Raw genomic sequence first — 16,001 nt, 5'->3', positions numbered from 1 at the left:
ATATATGTGTACGTTGAGATGTATAGGTATGTTTATTTGCGTACGTGGAAGTGTATGTATATACATATGTATGTGAGTGGGTTGGGCCATTCTTTCGTCTGTTTCCTTGCGCTACCTCGCTAACACGGGAAACAGCAACAAAGCAAAATGAATAAATAAATAGTATAGATATATATATATATATATATATATATATATATATATATATATATATATATATATATATATATATATATATATATATATCAATATATATATATATATCGTACGTATTCGCTATTTCCCGTTCCTTTCTCTGCTTCTTCTTTTGGAAAGTACTATTGGAGGAAAAGGTACGCAGTCGTGTCTCCCACTCCCCTTACTCACCTTCCCCGACAGTAACCTCATAGAGGAGTGCTGTGAGCTACTTTACATTCTCCACGTCAGCAGGTTGTGGTCCTACAACCACAAGAAGAGAGAGAGAGAGAGAGAGAGAGAGAGAGAGAGAGAGAGAGAGAGAGAGAGAGAGAGAGAGAGAGAGAGAGAGAGAGAGAGAGAGAGAGAGAGAGAGAGAGAGAGAGAGAGAGAGAGAGAGAGAGAGAGAGAGAGAGAGAGAGAGAGAGAGAAGCACATTTTTCATAATCACCAGTAAAAAAGAAAAAATATCAAAATGCCAGGCTGGTGATTTCAATGCCCGTCGTATGTAGTAATCCAAATAAGAACCAAGCCAATTATCATAGATGAAAAATAGGTGTATGCACAAACAAACACAAACACATACGCGCACACAATTCAATGGAAACACCTCATCAATACTGCAGGTATTTCCTTCTTAAAGCTATACTGATTTTTTTTTTCGCCTACGTAATATAAACAATTCTGTAGGACAAACAATTTTTCATTAGGTACTGAAGTATTCTTCATATCATATTGACTCTCATTACTCCAAAGACAAAGTTAGCTATATATATATATATATATATATATATATATATATATATATATATATATATATATATATATATTCTTCTTTTCTTTTCTTTCATACTATTCGCCATTTCCCGCATTAGCGAGGTAGCGTTAAGAACAGAGGACTGGGCCTTAGAGGGAATATCCTCACCTGGCCCCCTTCTCTGTTCCTTCTTTTGGAAAATTAAAAAAAAAAAAAAAAAAAAAAAAAAAAAAAAAAAAAAAAAAAAAAAAAAAAAAAAAAATATATATATATATATATATATATATATATATATATATATGATTCTCATTTGGATTACTACATACGGTATGCATTGAAGTCACCAGCCTGGGACTCAATTTTTTTTCACGGTAATCAAGAAAAAAATCATAGTTATCTTTCTCCTTTCTCTTTGTCTCTGTCTGCCTGTCTGTCTGTCTGTCTGTCTGTCTGTCTGTCTGTCTGTCTGTCTGTCTGTCTCTCTCTCTCTCTCTCTCTCTCTCTCTCTCTCTCTCTCTCTCTCTCTCTCTCTCTCTCTCTCTCTCCGTGGTTGTAGGACTAAAAATTCAGTCCGGGCAGGTGGCTCACAACCAGCCCAACTGTTCATTCTGTACGTAAGGTTGTCTGGTAAGTGGGTACGTAGTTATCATCATGGGTTTCTGGGGAGGGTTAGGAGTCGGAGAAGCAGTTAGGCTCCAGCGGCGGCTGCGCGCCTGTGTGCTGAAGGTCACCAAGTATCCCGCCGGCGCGCGGCACGCAGGTGGATCTCTCCGGCTAGAGGGTCGTAGCAGGTCCTGGAACCTGAAGACCACTCCGGCAGGTGCGTCCTCACTGTCCAAGTGACCCAAAGAATTCATCAAAGCGTTGGGTCTTCATCGAGACCGAGCCTTGCAAAAAAATTTATGTGATTGGGTCTAAGACCCATAATATCACCGCTATGATCTTCGGGACACTGACCCAGACACCTCTACAGCAGGAAGGTTTTCACTAGACCTGGGAACGAAATTCATTTTCTTCTCATATTCGCAAGAAACAACACTATTCTACGTGGGTTTTCGATGGAGCATAACATTCACCACTACTGTATCACAATTCTCTCTCTCTGTCTATGTGCCTCCTCTCTCTCTCTCTCTCTCTCTCTCTCTCTCTCTCTCTCTCTCTCTCTCTCTCTCTCTCTCTCTCTCTCTCTCTCTCTCTCCGTGGTAGACAGTCACAGACCAGGGAGGTTTTACTGGTGCTACCCTTCAATGACTGTTAAGTTTTACTCCTTACATCCAGATTGCTTCCTTTCTCTCTGCCCCATCCACATGTGGGCTGCTAGCATTCATTCCTCAAACATGAGCTCTCTTGCCATCTCACACGTAACTCAAACGACTTACCTCTAGATTTTTCTGCGGAGGGCGCTACGCGCTGACCTTGACCTTTGGCTAAATTTATGGGTAGGTAGGTCCATACAATGTTACCAAGTTGACCGGTAATAGACCTTAGGACGACATCGCAACGTAAGTCTGATAATTAATCGTAAGAGATTGACGTTTTGGGTGATACTGGTTAACAAACGATAGCTTATCTCGCTTTCCCACAAAAAATAAAGAAAATAGATATTTCTGGAGTGATTCATTCTAACTAGTTAATTTCATTGAGCACGACGATAGCCATTAGGATCACGATGGATTTAACTGATATACCTTACATGCATGACATACGGTCGAGAGATGTGTCGTAAGTGACGATGATTAATGTCGCGTCTTTAGCAGTGTCGTAATTCGTCTTACAGTGTCTGAAGCTCTGTCACAGTCTATATCATTGTGTGGCAGTATAATGGAGTAGGTTATAGTGCCATTCTCGTGTATGGCAGTATAGTGGTGCAGAATATAGTTATTGTTGTGTATGGCAGTATGGTGGCCCAGGTTATAGTGTCGTGGCGCTGTATGGTAGTATGGTGCCTCAGCTTATAGTATTCATCATGGTGGTTTATGCCACTATAGTTCAGTAGGTTATAGTCCTATGGTGGTGTATGACAACATAGAGCCAAAATTATAGTTATGATATGGTGTATGACAGTATAGCGCCCCAAGTTATAGTGTTATAGTGGCCAATAGTATTAAGTTGCCCCAAGTTATAGTGTTATGGCAGTATAGTGACCCAGGTTGTGGTGGTGTGTGGCATCAGGCGTGTGAGGCACACAACCTGCGCGTGCGTCCAAGGTCAACCAGGCAGCTGCTGCTACCTGACCATCAGGTTACAATTACTGTCCTGGGCCGTCCTATATCAACCTTTCTAATGATAATAAAGAAATTGGCTTAGTAATAAAAAATCAATAACAATCAATAAAGATCTACTTAATAGAATATATAATGATAACTTTTACAAAGTGTTTTCTGAAAGTGAATAACACACATGCAGAGATGTGGAAAAGTTTGTCACTAATAACTATCCCATAAAAACTTCTGGTTCTTTTGATGGTAAAGCCTGAAGCAGCTAGAGTCTGGGAGCTGGAAGAACTGGACCCGCTGGTGGTGACAGGTAGACCACATGGTGAGAGATGTTAAACGATCTATTGGTGAAAATTGGACCAGCTTTGGTAAGATTTGAAACAGGTGGTAGTACTAGCTGGATTACTTAATCATGGAGGGAACTGGACCAGCTGTTGTTAGCAGTTAAAGCAGCTGGTAAGGCCGCCGTGATGTGGTGTTGAGTGTGAGGGACGTGTATTGCTGGTAGAATATAGTAGACTTGACTACACGCAACAGTGTCCAGGCTCCCAGTTGAGGCTGCCTGTAACTACTGCTGAGGCTGCTGGGGACTACTACTATGGCGGCTGAGGACTAGTACTTGGCTATCTATATCAAGTCGTCAGTTAGCTTCTTCTGACCAGGCGTGTGGGAAAGGAGGATGTAATCCACTGGTCTTACTGTACCGCTGTGCACCGTCTGACTGTTTTGCTGTTTGTTGTCTCGATGTTCAACACATGAGAGTAAATTTTGTGGATGATCATATACAAACATGTGGAAAGAGACCTCTCCTCTTGTCAACGGATACACCAATAGAGTGATTCAAAGAGACCAGAAACTTGAAGGAATCCTGCATGATTTATCACAGTAAGTTTCTCAGCCGTAGCATTACTTGCTATGAACCAAAAACAACACAGAGATAAGTTATATTTCCTCTTGGTGCTAGATTTCATTACGAAAGTTTTTCCTCTGATATTCTGTGTGCTTCACGAGCCGTAATTCCAACACTCCTCATATTGCTGAACTGGGTTACGAACTTATCTACGCTAAGGTCAACGTAACAGAAATGAATGTGAGTGAGTGTAAACAGACAGTAGTGTCTTGAGATCAGAATTATTCAACGGAACTCACTAGTTTATCTTCGGCTTATCACATGACTGTTTGTCTCCATTATAATTCTCCTGAACCTCTTGCATTAAGTTAGATATAACAACAACTCCCAAGTCCCTCTCATACACAGATTCCCGCAGCTTATTTTCTGCTACATAATGATCGTATTGAGGCTTTCTCTCACTACGTGTGTGTGTGTGTGTGTGTGTGTGTGTGTGTGTGTGTGTGTGTGTGTGTGTGTGTGTGTGTGCTTATTTGTAGATATCAATTATCAAAGCATCAAGTATTTTCTGAGAACAAAATCACCAAGTCTCATCAGCGGGTGCGGTATACGGCGCTTATATCCGTCCATTACAAGACCTTCCCTACAGCCCAGGTCACAGGTCAAGTAGAACTACCTGCTGCTGCCCCTAAGGTTCCCATGAACTTTTTGCTCAAGAAGAAATAATATTATCCCATTTAATTGCAGGTAACGAGATCCTGCTTTGTGTGCTGATAAGGCGGAAGTACACCAGACCCTTCTTTCATTCCCTTGTAATTAATAGTTAGACAAGATGATGTATGATATATGATGGTACATTCTGTAATTTGTTGATGTCAAAGGTGAAACTTTTTTGTGTTATTCTGGTCTTTATATTGAACTTTGTATATTTCTCTCATTGGTTATAGTACTCATGAGTTCTTATGCTAGTTCATTTTTGGCTGAAGGTTATGAAATGCATGTGTATATGTGTGTGCCTGTTCGTCTATGAGTGGGTAGTCTATGTAGTATCATCTTTATGAGTGAGCTCTATATATTGTTTCATATGCTTGATTATACATCTGTCTATTGGTGCAGCTGGACATGATCAACAACTCCCAAGAGGATCCTGCCTCCCCGAGGGAGCGTTCTGCACAAAGTCCAACACAAAGACAACAAAGCGTAGAGAGTCAGCTGCCCCCTGCTGTGTAATCAGCAGGACAAATTTCCGAAAGTTAAAGACCTTATGCCAGGTATTTATGTCTCACACGACTAGTGTTGCAAAAGCAGGTAAAATGAAGGGGTGAAATCTCTTTTGAAGACAGAATGTGATATAGATCGTTTTGTTGATACTACTCAACTGTACTGTCTGTAAGTGTCGTATATAATTCCTGTCCACGATGTAGAAATGTAAGAGGAAATCATTCCCTCGACGCATGATAAGAATTCCTTTGTCGGTGATTCAGAATCGGGTACGAAAGTATTTGTTGCTGAATTTAAATGGAAGGACAGTGACCTTTGGGAGGCCATTCAGTGAAGCTCACAAAGCAAATATTGATCGTACATCGTCCAGATGATTACGGTTGCTTTGAAGATGAGGGTCAGGCTTGTAAGACATCATGGTGAGCAAGTTAATGAAGGTGTTTGAAGGAAAGCTCTCTTCCTTGCAGTGGAGAACGAAGGTTCTTGCTGTGATGCAACGATAGTAGGCAACTGCCGGTTCAACAACAATGTACACACTATTGTTGGTTTAATGATGTGGTTTTTCTTATGTGATGAAAACTTCTTATACGACGAGGGAGAGTGATATAGTTCATTTCATCCAGACACGAGGAAGTGAACCTGTTCAGTCTGTTGGGGTAAGATCTGTCATAGATTTCTCATACAAACATGAGGTGTCCAACACACGTTGCCACATAATTAACGTTATCTTTCTCAGAGTTAAATAAAAGTGTAGTTTGAGAGGAATCGAAATGTTCTGAAGATTTAAACTTAATACAACCGTCTGCCTCGAGGTGCTAAGATAACCATATCAAGGGAACTGTTTTGATATAGATTACAAAGCATCTAATAATGATGTTGTCCTAGGTATCATTTGCTCCCCGGCCCAGCGAGGTGACTACTCTGAAACCGAACACAGAATCCGACAAAATTATAGTTTGTCCTGGTTTGAATTTATTACATAATATATGGTTTAAGTTATGAGAACTATAAGATAACAATGTCTTGTTCGACAAACGGGACCCAAAAGAACATTTGGCAGGTTCCACAAGCGCACCGACATTCATTCGTCTGGAATCCATTGATGAAAATAGGAAAACTGGTAATAACATATGTACACAGGGTGTTGCCCATGGCGCCGTCTTTTTCACTTCGAACCCATCACCTGGGTGGGATCTACACCGGGTTTTTCACACAGGAAGTCAAGTCTGACGTGCATGGGCCCAGCGCTATGATCAGTTAGATCCTCATGCTCAAAAACTGGGCTCCGTCGAGCTTGTTAATACAGCGTTTCCTGGTCGTCTGTATTGCATAATGGAAGGTTTCGTAGTCCGGACACAGAGGAGAGCCAAGCGTGGTACCTTCTACCTTCAGTGACGACACATGTACGAATCAGAAGTTTACAGCGGATTCTTCACATACATTCCTGTTACTGGCACATATACTTACCCACCATAATTTTATTTAAAAAAAGTAATTGCACAATATCACTATAGAATCTGTTGTTTCCCGATAAATCTAACAGAGAAGTATTTCTGAAAAATTTTGTTCTGTTATTTCTTATACAGTAATACTCATTATCCAGTTTTACCGTACCAATTTAACTTGTGGTCTAAGGGTGGATATTAGGGGTAATGTATTGAAATAAGCTGAGGGTACGTACTGAAAATCAGAAAGCTAGTGACATGTCATAAATAGTACGATAATGAATCCATTAAATGAAAATGTAAAATCAGAACAAATTTCATATATCTTTAGAGAGAAAACTTTACTTACTCCCAACCTTATAAAAAAAAACACATAACTGATGAAACGCCATGAAGGAAAATTGTCAGGAACTGGAGCTTTCGTAAACTGATTAATTTATAAGCAAACTTCAGAACTGGATGTGCTTATCATGAGAACCATTTTTAGGTATGTTAACTGCTAAGAATGAGAATTCTTGTAGGAAGGTGCTAGTTGCCAGTATTGTAGTTTATATCATCCATTTTGTTATTAATGGTTCAACGTCCTGTCATAGCAGTCCGAACACACGCTACAGCTAGATATGTAAGGATATATAAACATCAGACAAATCAATACTCAATGCTTCTTATAGATAGATAAATAGATTCAATGACACGATATATCAAGTGAGAGTCAACAGATTTTATTATACCAATATGTTATCATAATCGAGATTATTTATAAGGAAACGTTTTCAAAAACATTATACATTTATAGAATTTTAGGCCAAGATACTTCCAAAGAAAATTGGTTATCTCATCTTGCAATGACTGCCCATAAGGCGGGGAATCATACATAAAGTTCCATGAAAAATTGGTGTACATCATGCTGGAACTAAAAAGTTTTATAAGAGCGATCTTAGAAACGGATTTCTGGTTATTTATTCAGTGAGCAAGACGCTAATAGTTGATGGTTGGTCGAAGACTTCAAGAGTCTAAGCAACAGAAAACTTTTAATATAAGGCAACTATTCTGTGCTGATTTAGCCTAGTCACGTTATTTGCATAGACTAACGCTGTACTTTGTGAGTCTTTCTAACTAGCTGGGGAAAATCAGCTTTAAGTCTGCACAATTCACTGTTGGTCAGGCTTACTTTTTACACGTGTCCGACAAAACCCTGGAAGGTGTCTGTGGTTGGGAATGTGGAAGGAGACACGGCTGACCTCGGCGGGGAATACCCAAGATGAATTTCAGTTTATCATCTATGCAGGTAATTTGATCATCCAGGCCAACTGGTGTCCAGCAAGCCGCCTTCCTCATTTTGATGATTACAATTCTCCAAAGACACTTGGTTTTCCCTTCTCGCTAACATAAGTATCCAGCTTCATCTCGTATCGACAAGGGTGTATATCATAATACTGTTTCAAGTTTCTTATGAAGATCCACCTTTCAAGAGTCGATAAATCACTTTCTGTTCTACATACTTTCTCCCACAAAGCAAACATGGTAAGTTTGTTCTTGTATACAATGGTCAACAGCACGGAGTTTGTACCATACCCGTAACACTACCATGTCAAATTCAATACTGACAACAATCTTATATGGTGATCTTTTTTATACATCTCTTTCACCTATATCACTATATCACTATATCACTATACCCTCCTACCTTCTGAAACGGTATCTAATTAGCTTTCCTTAATCTTATATATTCAGTGAAATAATCTTATTATTTAGTTCTTTCCAGAGTGGTGTGTCTTGATTATCTAGGAAGTGATCTACGATGGCTTTTCTTCTCTTTTCGGTTACACTTTACTATTTTTCTGAGGCTGAATTATATCCTTCTACAGTACAGATAAGAGTAAAGTTTAATACTTAAAAACTGGTACACGCTCTAACTTAATCAATTCTCTGTGTTTCAGTGCGTACTAACATTATCTGTGTATGAATATCCGAAAGTCAAATGCCGCATTATTTCTGTGCGAATATGAGGAACAATGAAAAAGTCATTAAGAGAAGTAACAGTTAGAAGAGAGGTCATAGAACAGGTTTGAGTGAGTGAAGACCCAGGTGTACAGCAAGAAGAGCAAGAGTGGACGTATGTGGGTGTGTGAGGCGGAATGTGAACAGTATAGCTTAAACCCGCGAACAGAACCACTTAATCCTTTTATACAGTGGCTTAGTCCCTTGAGTAGGAGGACATCACTCCTTGATCATGACTTAACCCATTGGGCTTTTGCTTAACTTCAACAATACAATATTTTTTTCGATTCCTTTTTCTGTCGACCGTTGTTGCTGAAGGGAGTGGAAGGTCGGGAGAGACTTCTATCTTAACCTCAGCCATCTTAGTGTGTAAACTTATGGCTAGCCTTGCCATAGGCCAACAGTCTTTTTGTTCATCCTATATCCTAAGGTCTTCAAAACAAAGGTTACCTCTTACACACCTGCTAAGGCATTATCATATTAAGCAGGTAGTGGTTTACGAGTTACGAAGTAACAGACCATGACAGATTGCTTGGAACCAGTTAAAGTTTCCATACTGGTCAGAGCAACTGTTGTTAAGTATACGTGCACAGGTAAGGCCGTCAGTGCTTCTTCAGTGGGATGTGTTTGACTTATAATACTAACGCAATATAGTTCAATTTGCAGAAACCAATGCATGAAAACTAAATTGTTCAAGAATTTTGACAAAATCAGAGGTCGCACTGAGTGCAGGGTTGACCTGACGCATGAAGGAACATTGTTCTCTCTCTCTCTCTCTCTCTCTCTCTCTCTCTCTCTCTCTCTCTCTCTCTCTCTCTCTCTCTCTCTCTCTCTCTCTCTCTCTCTCTCTCTCAGTGAAAGTGTAATACATGAAGTTATGAGCATGATTCGACTTTACTACCCGACCCAACGCCTCTGTTGCGTACATTCAGCTGACAGTGGACACAAGGAGCTAAAATCAAATGGATTTTTTACGTTATATAAAACAGTGCGTGAAAAAAATCCATCACAATATATATATATATATATATATATATATATATATATATATATATATATATATATATATATATATATATATATATATATATATATATATATATATATATTATCCCTGGGGATAAGGGAGAAAGAATACTTTCCACGTATTCCCTGCGTGTCGTAGACAGCGACTAAAAGGGAAGGGAGCAGGGGGCTGGAAATCCTCCCCTCTTGTTTTTTTTTTTTTTCCTAAGAAGGAACAGAGAAGGGGCCAGATGAGGATATTCCTTCAAAGGCCCAGTCCTCTGTTCTTAACGCTACCTCGCTAACGCGGGAAATGGCATATGGACCGACTGCTGCAAGATGGATTAAGTTAGTATTCGTGCAAATCACTTTCATTAGTTGGTTAAGACAGACGTGATATCTCCTTGATGCAAATGGCACCACACAGATCAAAATGACGAAGCTGTATATATAATTCTTATAAAACGAAAGGAATGATTCGTCCCGGTGATGGAGACTTCACAACCCCGTGATCCATGATTTTATGACTGTGTGATTTTGGCCTCTCATTTGCATACAGCAAACCAAAATATCTATTTTCTGCCTTCTTACTGATGTGTCTGTAAAATATTGTCAAGATCCGTTGTTCAGTGGTGAAGGATTTTATCTTTAGACGAATAGACGAAGGTCTGGGCGAGTACCCAGACAAATAAGCAGGCAAACACTAAGAAACAGGAAACACACATGTAGTAAAACGTATGTGCACATACAACCACAGACTGGCAGATACAAAAACAAAGACAGGAGAGCCCATACACACTCATACAGACGAAGACGGGTACCAGTCTATCCGCAAGAGAGCAGTGTTTGGTGTCCTGCCCCGACCAGTGGTGCCCTGCCCCGACCAGTGATGCCCTGCCCCGACCAGTGGTGCCCTGCCCCGACCAGTGATGCCCTGCCCCAACCTGTGGTGCCCTGCCCCGACCAGTGATGCCCTGCCCCGACCAGTGGTGCCCTGCCCCGACCAGTGATGCCCTGCCCCGACCAGTGGTGCCCTGCCCCGACCAGTGATGCCCTGCCCCAACCTGTGGTGCCCTGCCCCGACCAGTGATGCCCTGCCCCGACCAGTGGTGCCCTGCCCCGACCAGTGATGCCCTGCCCCAACCTGTGGTGCCCTGCCCCGACCAGTGGTGACCATTCCCAACGAGCATTATCAAAGCGATTCTTAAATACACCAGGCAAAAGATTCACAACGTTCGCCAAGATCTGACTGGACGAGTTCATCTTGTTTTGTTATGGGACAAGATATCGTCACACCTACTAGCGGTCATACATTGTGAAGTTCAGAAGTGAGAAGGTAACATAGGAAAGATATCGGTGTTGTAACATGTTTACCGTCACTCCACCCATGGTCTTCAGAGTACCCTCAACAAGCACATAATCTCCTCTCTACCATTACCCCAACCATGGTCGTCTGTTTACCATAACACTCCCCCTCCCCCAATCAGCATGCTGTCATGTATCAAGGACACAAATTATCATATTTACCGCACAAGTAGTTGAGATAATGGAAGTCTATTCTGAAGAAACCTTGATCAGGACATCTGCCTGTTTCTTTTTCTTGGTTGGCAAAAAAGTCTTTTGGACACAGCTGTACACCGTACCTTATACACTACTGAATACCTTACCCTATGCACTGCTGTACATCTTACCTTATGCACTGCTATACACCTTACCTTATACAGTGCTGTTCTCCTTACTTTATTATACCTCTGGCACTTTGCGAGATAAGATTGAAGCATATGGCATCTATTTTCACTAAATGAGGTGTATGTCCTTCCTTGAACTATTACATATGGGATGAATTATGCCATATGGTCATTCCGTAAGAAATGGTTTTCGATTCCAATGATTTTTCCCGACAGGTGAAACGCTGGTGATGTCTCCCAGCTACAGGATAAAAGTGAATATACGTTCATACATTCCACCCTCAATCAGCAGAGTAACTTTGGTTATCATTATCATATGGTAAATATCATATTACATGTAGTAGTATTCCGGCAAGTATTATCAAGAGCCCCTTGTCGGACATGTCGTCATTATCGTTTTCTTTGAGTGAAGGACGCTTGACCAGGCACTTCCAGTGTGAGGACGACCAATTTGATATAGTGAAATTTCCCTTTTAGAAAAAGTCTGGCTGATGAATGCCATTGTTATCCGGTATCCGCTTTGATAAACTAATAACTGGCTCGTGTGTCCCCCAGTCTCATGGCAAAAATGTGATCAAGAATGTTTACTTTTGATTAGTATTATGCGACTCGATGTGTGACGTGATCATTTGTGGTCAGAGGGGAAGTATTTCCAGTGAGAATGATGGTATACGTATGAAGGTTTATCTTGCTGCTGTTATGAACATAACGGCAACTACAAAGGCAAAGCAACAGACACTGAAGAAAAGCGAAAATAAATGACAAGGAGAGATCTGCAACCTCCTTCACTTGGTGATCAGTGGATAAAAACCGTAAAATACGAGTGAATGAAACTGTAGTATAAACAAAAATATTGGACAGAATTGTTCAGAAGAACAACCTGGTTTGTTGTTTTCTTCCCATAACACCGCATGGACTTGTGTCTGGCTGACTGCAGGAGGTGTGTCCACTCCGGAGATAATTGCCTGAAATAAAAAAGAGCAACTTGCTCAAGGTCGTGGTGACGACATCATTATAGATATGAAACGTATTAATGTGTGGCGCTCGAGCGGGCAGTCACAACACCGAAGAACTGGGTATATGGGGGACATCAGGTGTGATCTCTTGATGAAGCATTGCTAATTACAAGACGACTATAATTGTTCCTAAAGACTGTTTTCGTAGGTGTCATCGGCGTAGGAAACTGTTCACTTGTTTAAGGATATTCGTCACTGTCTGTATGGCAATGACATTCTTTAACACCTTGGACAGATGACTTTCACATTTTGACTTCTTGCTTGTCAATGTCATTAAGTTGTGGCAAGCATGATGGCATAAGAACCAGCTTATCACACACCAAGCCATGAACAATTGTCGCTTGGTCACTCCGAAAATTAACTATTAGAAAAAGCGACGCATGAAGAAACGACCAAAAATTATTTTTTATTATCCTTAGAATTTTCCAATAAGTCCAATACAAAATGTCTTTAAGGTTTGGAAAAGTTGTTGTCGATAGAAGCTCCTGGCCTCATACCCTTCTTGGATGGACACGCTACATCTAACAATGGTCATCCTTTTCTTTCTCCCATGAGGTCCTCCTCCAAGGCTCACTTATTTAACGGTTCGATGCTCATAACCTTTAACGGATTCCTATGGAAAGACAGTCATGGTTACGCCCAGTTTATTTCATTAACTCAGCGAGAAGAGTCTCTGCTGCTCTGTATATGTAGAGAAAGAGAGAGAGCCTCTAGTTTTCACCTTAATGGTATCAGATCGAATCCTGCTTTCGGAGGGCATTATGTACTGTACATATATATATATATATATATATATATATATATATATATATATATATATATATATATATATATATATATATATATATATATATATATATATATATATATATATATATATATATATATATATATATATATATATATATATATATATATATATATATATATATATATATATATATATATATATATACACTTGCTCATCACGACAAAACCTTACTATCATTTTTTTACATCAAAATCAATTGTGTCTCTGTCCATAGCAAATGAAACAGTTGAAAATAACACAGTTGTGAAAGAAGCACAGTAATGTTTACCAGCCCAGTGCAAGTGGTGACAACAGCTATGAAGGGAAGGACACCCATCAAGACCACATTTGCTGGAGACAAACGTAATCAGCAGATGAGAATTCTTTTGTAAGATTCGTGAGGAATAATGACACTTAAACTTTCTGCATGTGTTGGGTATTCTTGACACGTCTTATCAATATCAAATCCAATTTTTTTCTTCCCTTTGAAGTAATTTTTTGAGTGATTAATCACCTTTAGATATGGATGAGGGCAAAAGCATATCTCGCATATTTCATTTGGATTTTCATTTTCATCATTCTGGACATCAGTCTACAATCAGCGTCTGTGAGATGATATGAACATAGACGACAGATGGCTGATATGTGTTTATGTAGTAGAAATTACGAGAGAAAGAATACAACGGATCAGAGATGGATAAATGTTTCGGGTGATCTGTGAGAGACGAAGGAATATTTCAGATGAAGATGCCAAGGATATTATTGTTGACAGCACTCAGCGAAGGATTATTACCTTGTGAGGGTGATGGTGTGAATGACTACGTTGGATCTGCTTGACGAAGCAACTTAGTATGCAAAGCGAATACTTTAGGATCGCAATAGTAATGTGGAACGTTGTGTTTACTTAGGTGCACTAGCCATAACTTGATGATAAACACGACTGGCATGAGAAATTGTATGCATTTGATCCAGCTCATGTACATAAGAACAAGTTATACATATATCTGTATTCTCTTTCTTCAGCCACTAACCCTACTCATCCTTACTTCAAAGATTCAACTTCAAATACTTCAGATTCTCCTGGTACCATTTCTCCTCAAACAATCCTTTTGTCTCCCATAATGTTGCTGCCATCTGTTTCTAATTATCTTAGCCACTTCTCTCGTGAAGCGTCTGCGTATGTCTTAGCCATGAGAGTCTGAATCTGTGGTGCTCGAACAGTTGCTGCGTCCTGTAGTTTCTGTGTCGAGACCAGCCACACGAGTATTGACCGTTATGATACCTCCTTCTTCCTTCGAATAGTGAAGCTGTGGGATGATCTCTTTCTTTCGTCTTTACCTCTACTTATAACCATCCTACTTTTAAGATTCGAGCCTATAAACAACTGAGGAAATTATATTGAATTCTAGTCTTTTTTCTTATACTTTCCATGTTTTCCTTCATCAGAAATAGGTATGATTGGAGCATGTTTTCCCAATACCAATTCAATAAAGATAACAGTAAAAGATCTTTTTTATGACACAATGTTGAACTGTATATGTAAGGCTAAACAAAATGTATAAACTTTAGGACTGATCGAAGCACTACCGAATATGACTGAAAATTCATTAAAGACGCCTACAAGAATGAAATGTGTAAGCACTTCTGTCACTGTTAAGAAACTAAATGAAGACAGTAAAATCAAAAGTAATTTTAAAAGGCATATTTGATAACAATGTAAAATTAATGTTATGAAACACATCGATGTATGCAACACCAATAGCTACTGATTAGCTACCTAATGGCATAGAAGATCAGGGAGATTAGGCTAGGTTTAACTCACTGCAGGATAGTGTTAGAGCCAACCCTAACCCAAAGTAGGTATTTCACACAATCGTATTATGCTACTTGGAGCTAACTGTTGTAAAGACGATCCATTGTTGAACGGTTGTTGTGGTTTTAACCCTGATGTGTCCACCAATTTGATGATGATGAGGTCAGGATAGTAGGGAGGTCAGTACGTTTGAGTTATGTTTGAGACTTTTACCCGCTAGTGAGCATTAGTCAGCTGCCGGTCATGAGGGAGGAACGCAAAGTGAGGTCGGGTCTCTACCATTCGTCTTAATGTGTTGTTTTTGTGAGGTTATCCTCAAGCATCGGACAGTAATTACGACGTGATCATTACGGGTGGGAAGGAGAAGTATTTATCATAATCGAATATTGTCAGTGATTTAACGTCTCTGATAATTAGTGTGTTCAGTGATGATATATATGAAAATATGGATGTAGCGAAGCTTGCCTTAAACCAGACACTTCACATCTTCCTTCACCTTTATTCGCTTGAATAACTTCTGTGTCAACTAGATAATCAGTTTTACAGCTTTGATGAACTGTTGAAGGAAATTATTAGCGCTGTTTACTGTAGAGTCATGTTTTCGTCTTTGTATCTCCTGTGTGTTGGCTTAACCCGTTGGGAGCACACGGAAGAAGCCTTATACGAGTTGGTCTCACGTCTACTCTTTTCTCACTGGCGTTCGTTGCATCACTGGTGAAGTGTAGATAAGAGAAACAGTCAACACGGCCAAGCTTGCGAGAAGAGGCCGAATAAATCCTGCTGGACCAGTAGTTTACATGCGACCGTGAAATGCACACAGTCATAGTAAGGGGAGGAGAAGACTGAGGTATAACCTTACATGGGGCAACTCTACTGTTACATATTTGTGTAGGGATAGTAGAAAGATGGTCATCTCTGTAGGAATTCATGATATTGTAACCACATAACTGATTCCTTCCGCAGCGAATACATCAATGAAAAGATTTCTCATTTTTTGAGTAAAGTCTGTAGCGTTTCTTGATCCC

This window comes from Panulirus ornatus, chromosome 16 (assembly GCF_036320965.1).
Source record: "Panulirus ornatus isolate Po-2019 chromosome 16, ASM3632096v1, whole genome shotgun sequence".
NCBI classification, from domain to species: domain Eukaryota; kingdom Metazoa; phylum Arthropoda; class Malacostraca; order Decapoda; family Palinuridae; genus Panulirus; species Panulirus ornatus.
This window is presented reverse-complemented; position numbering follows the sequence as displayed.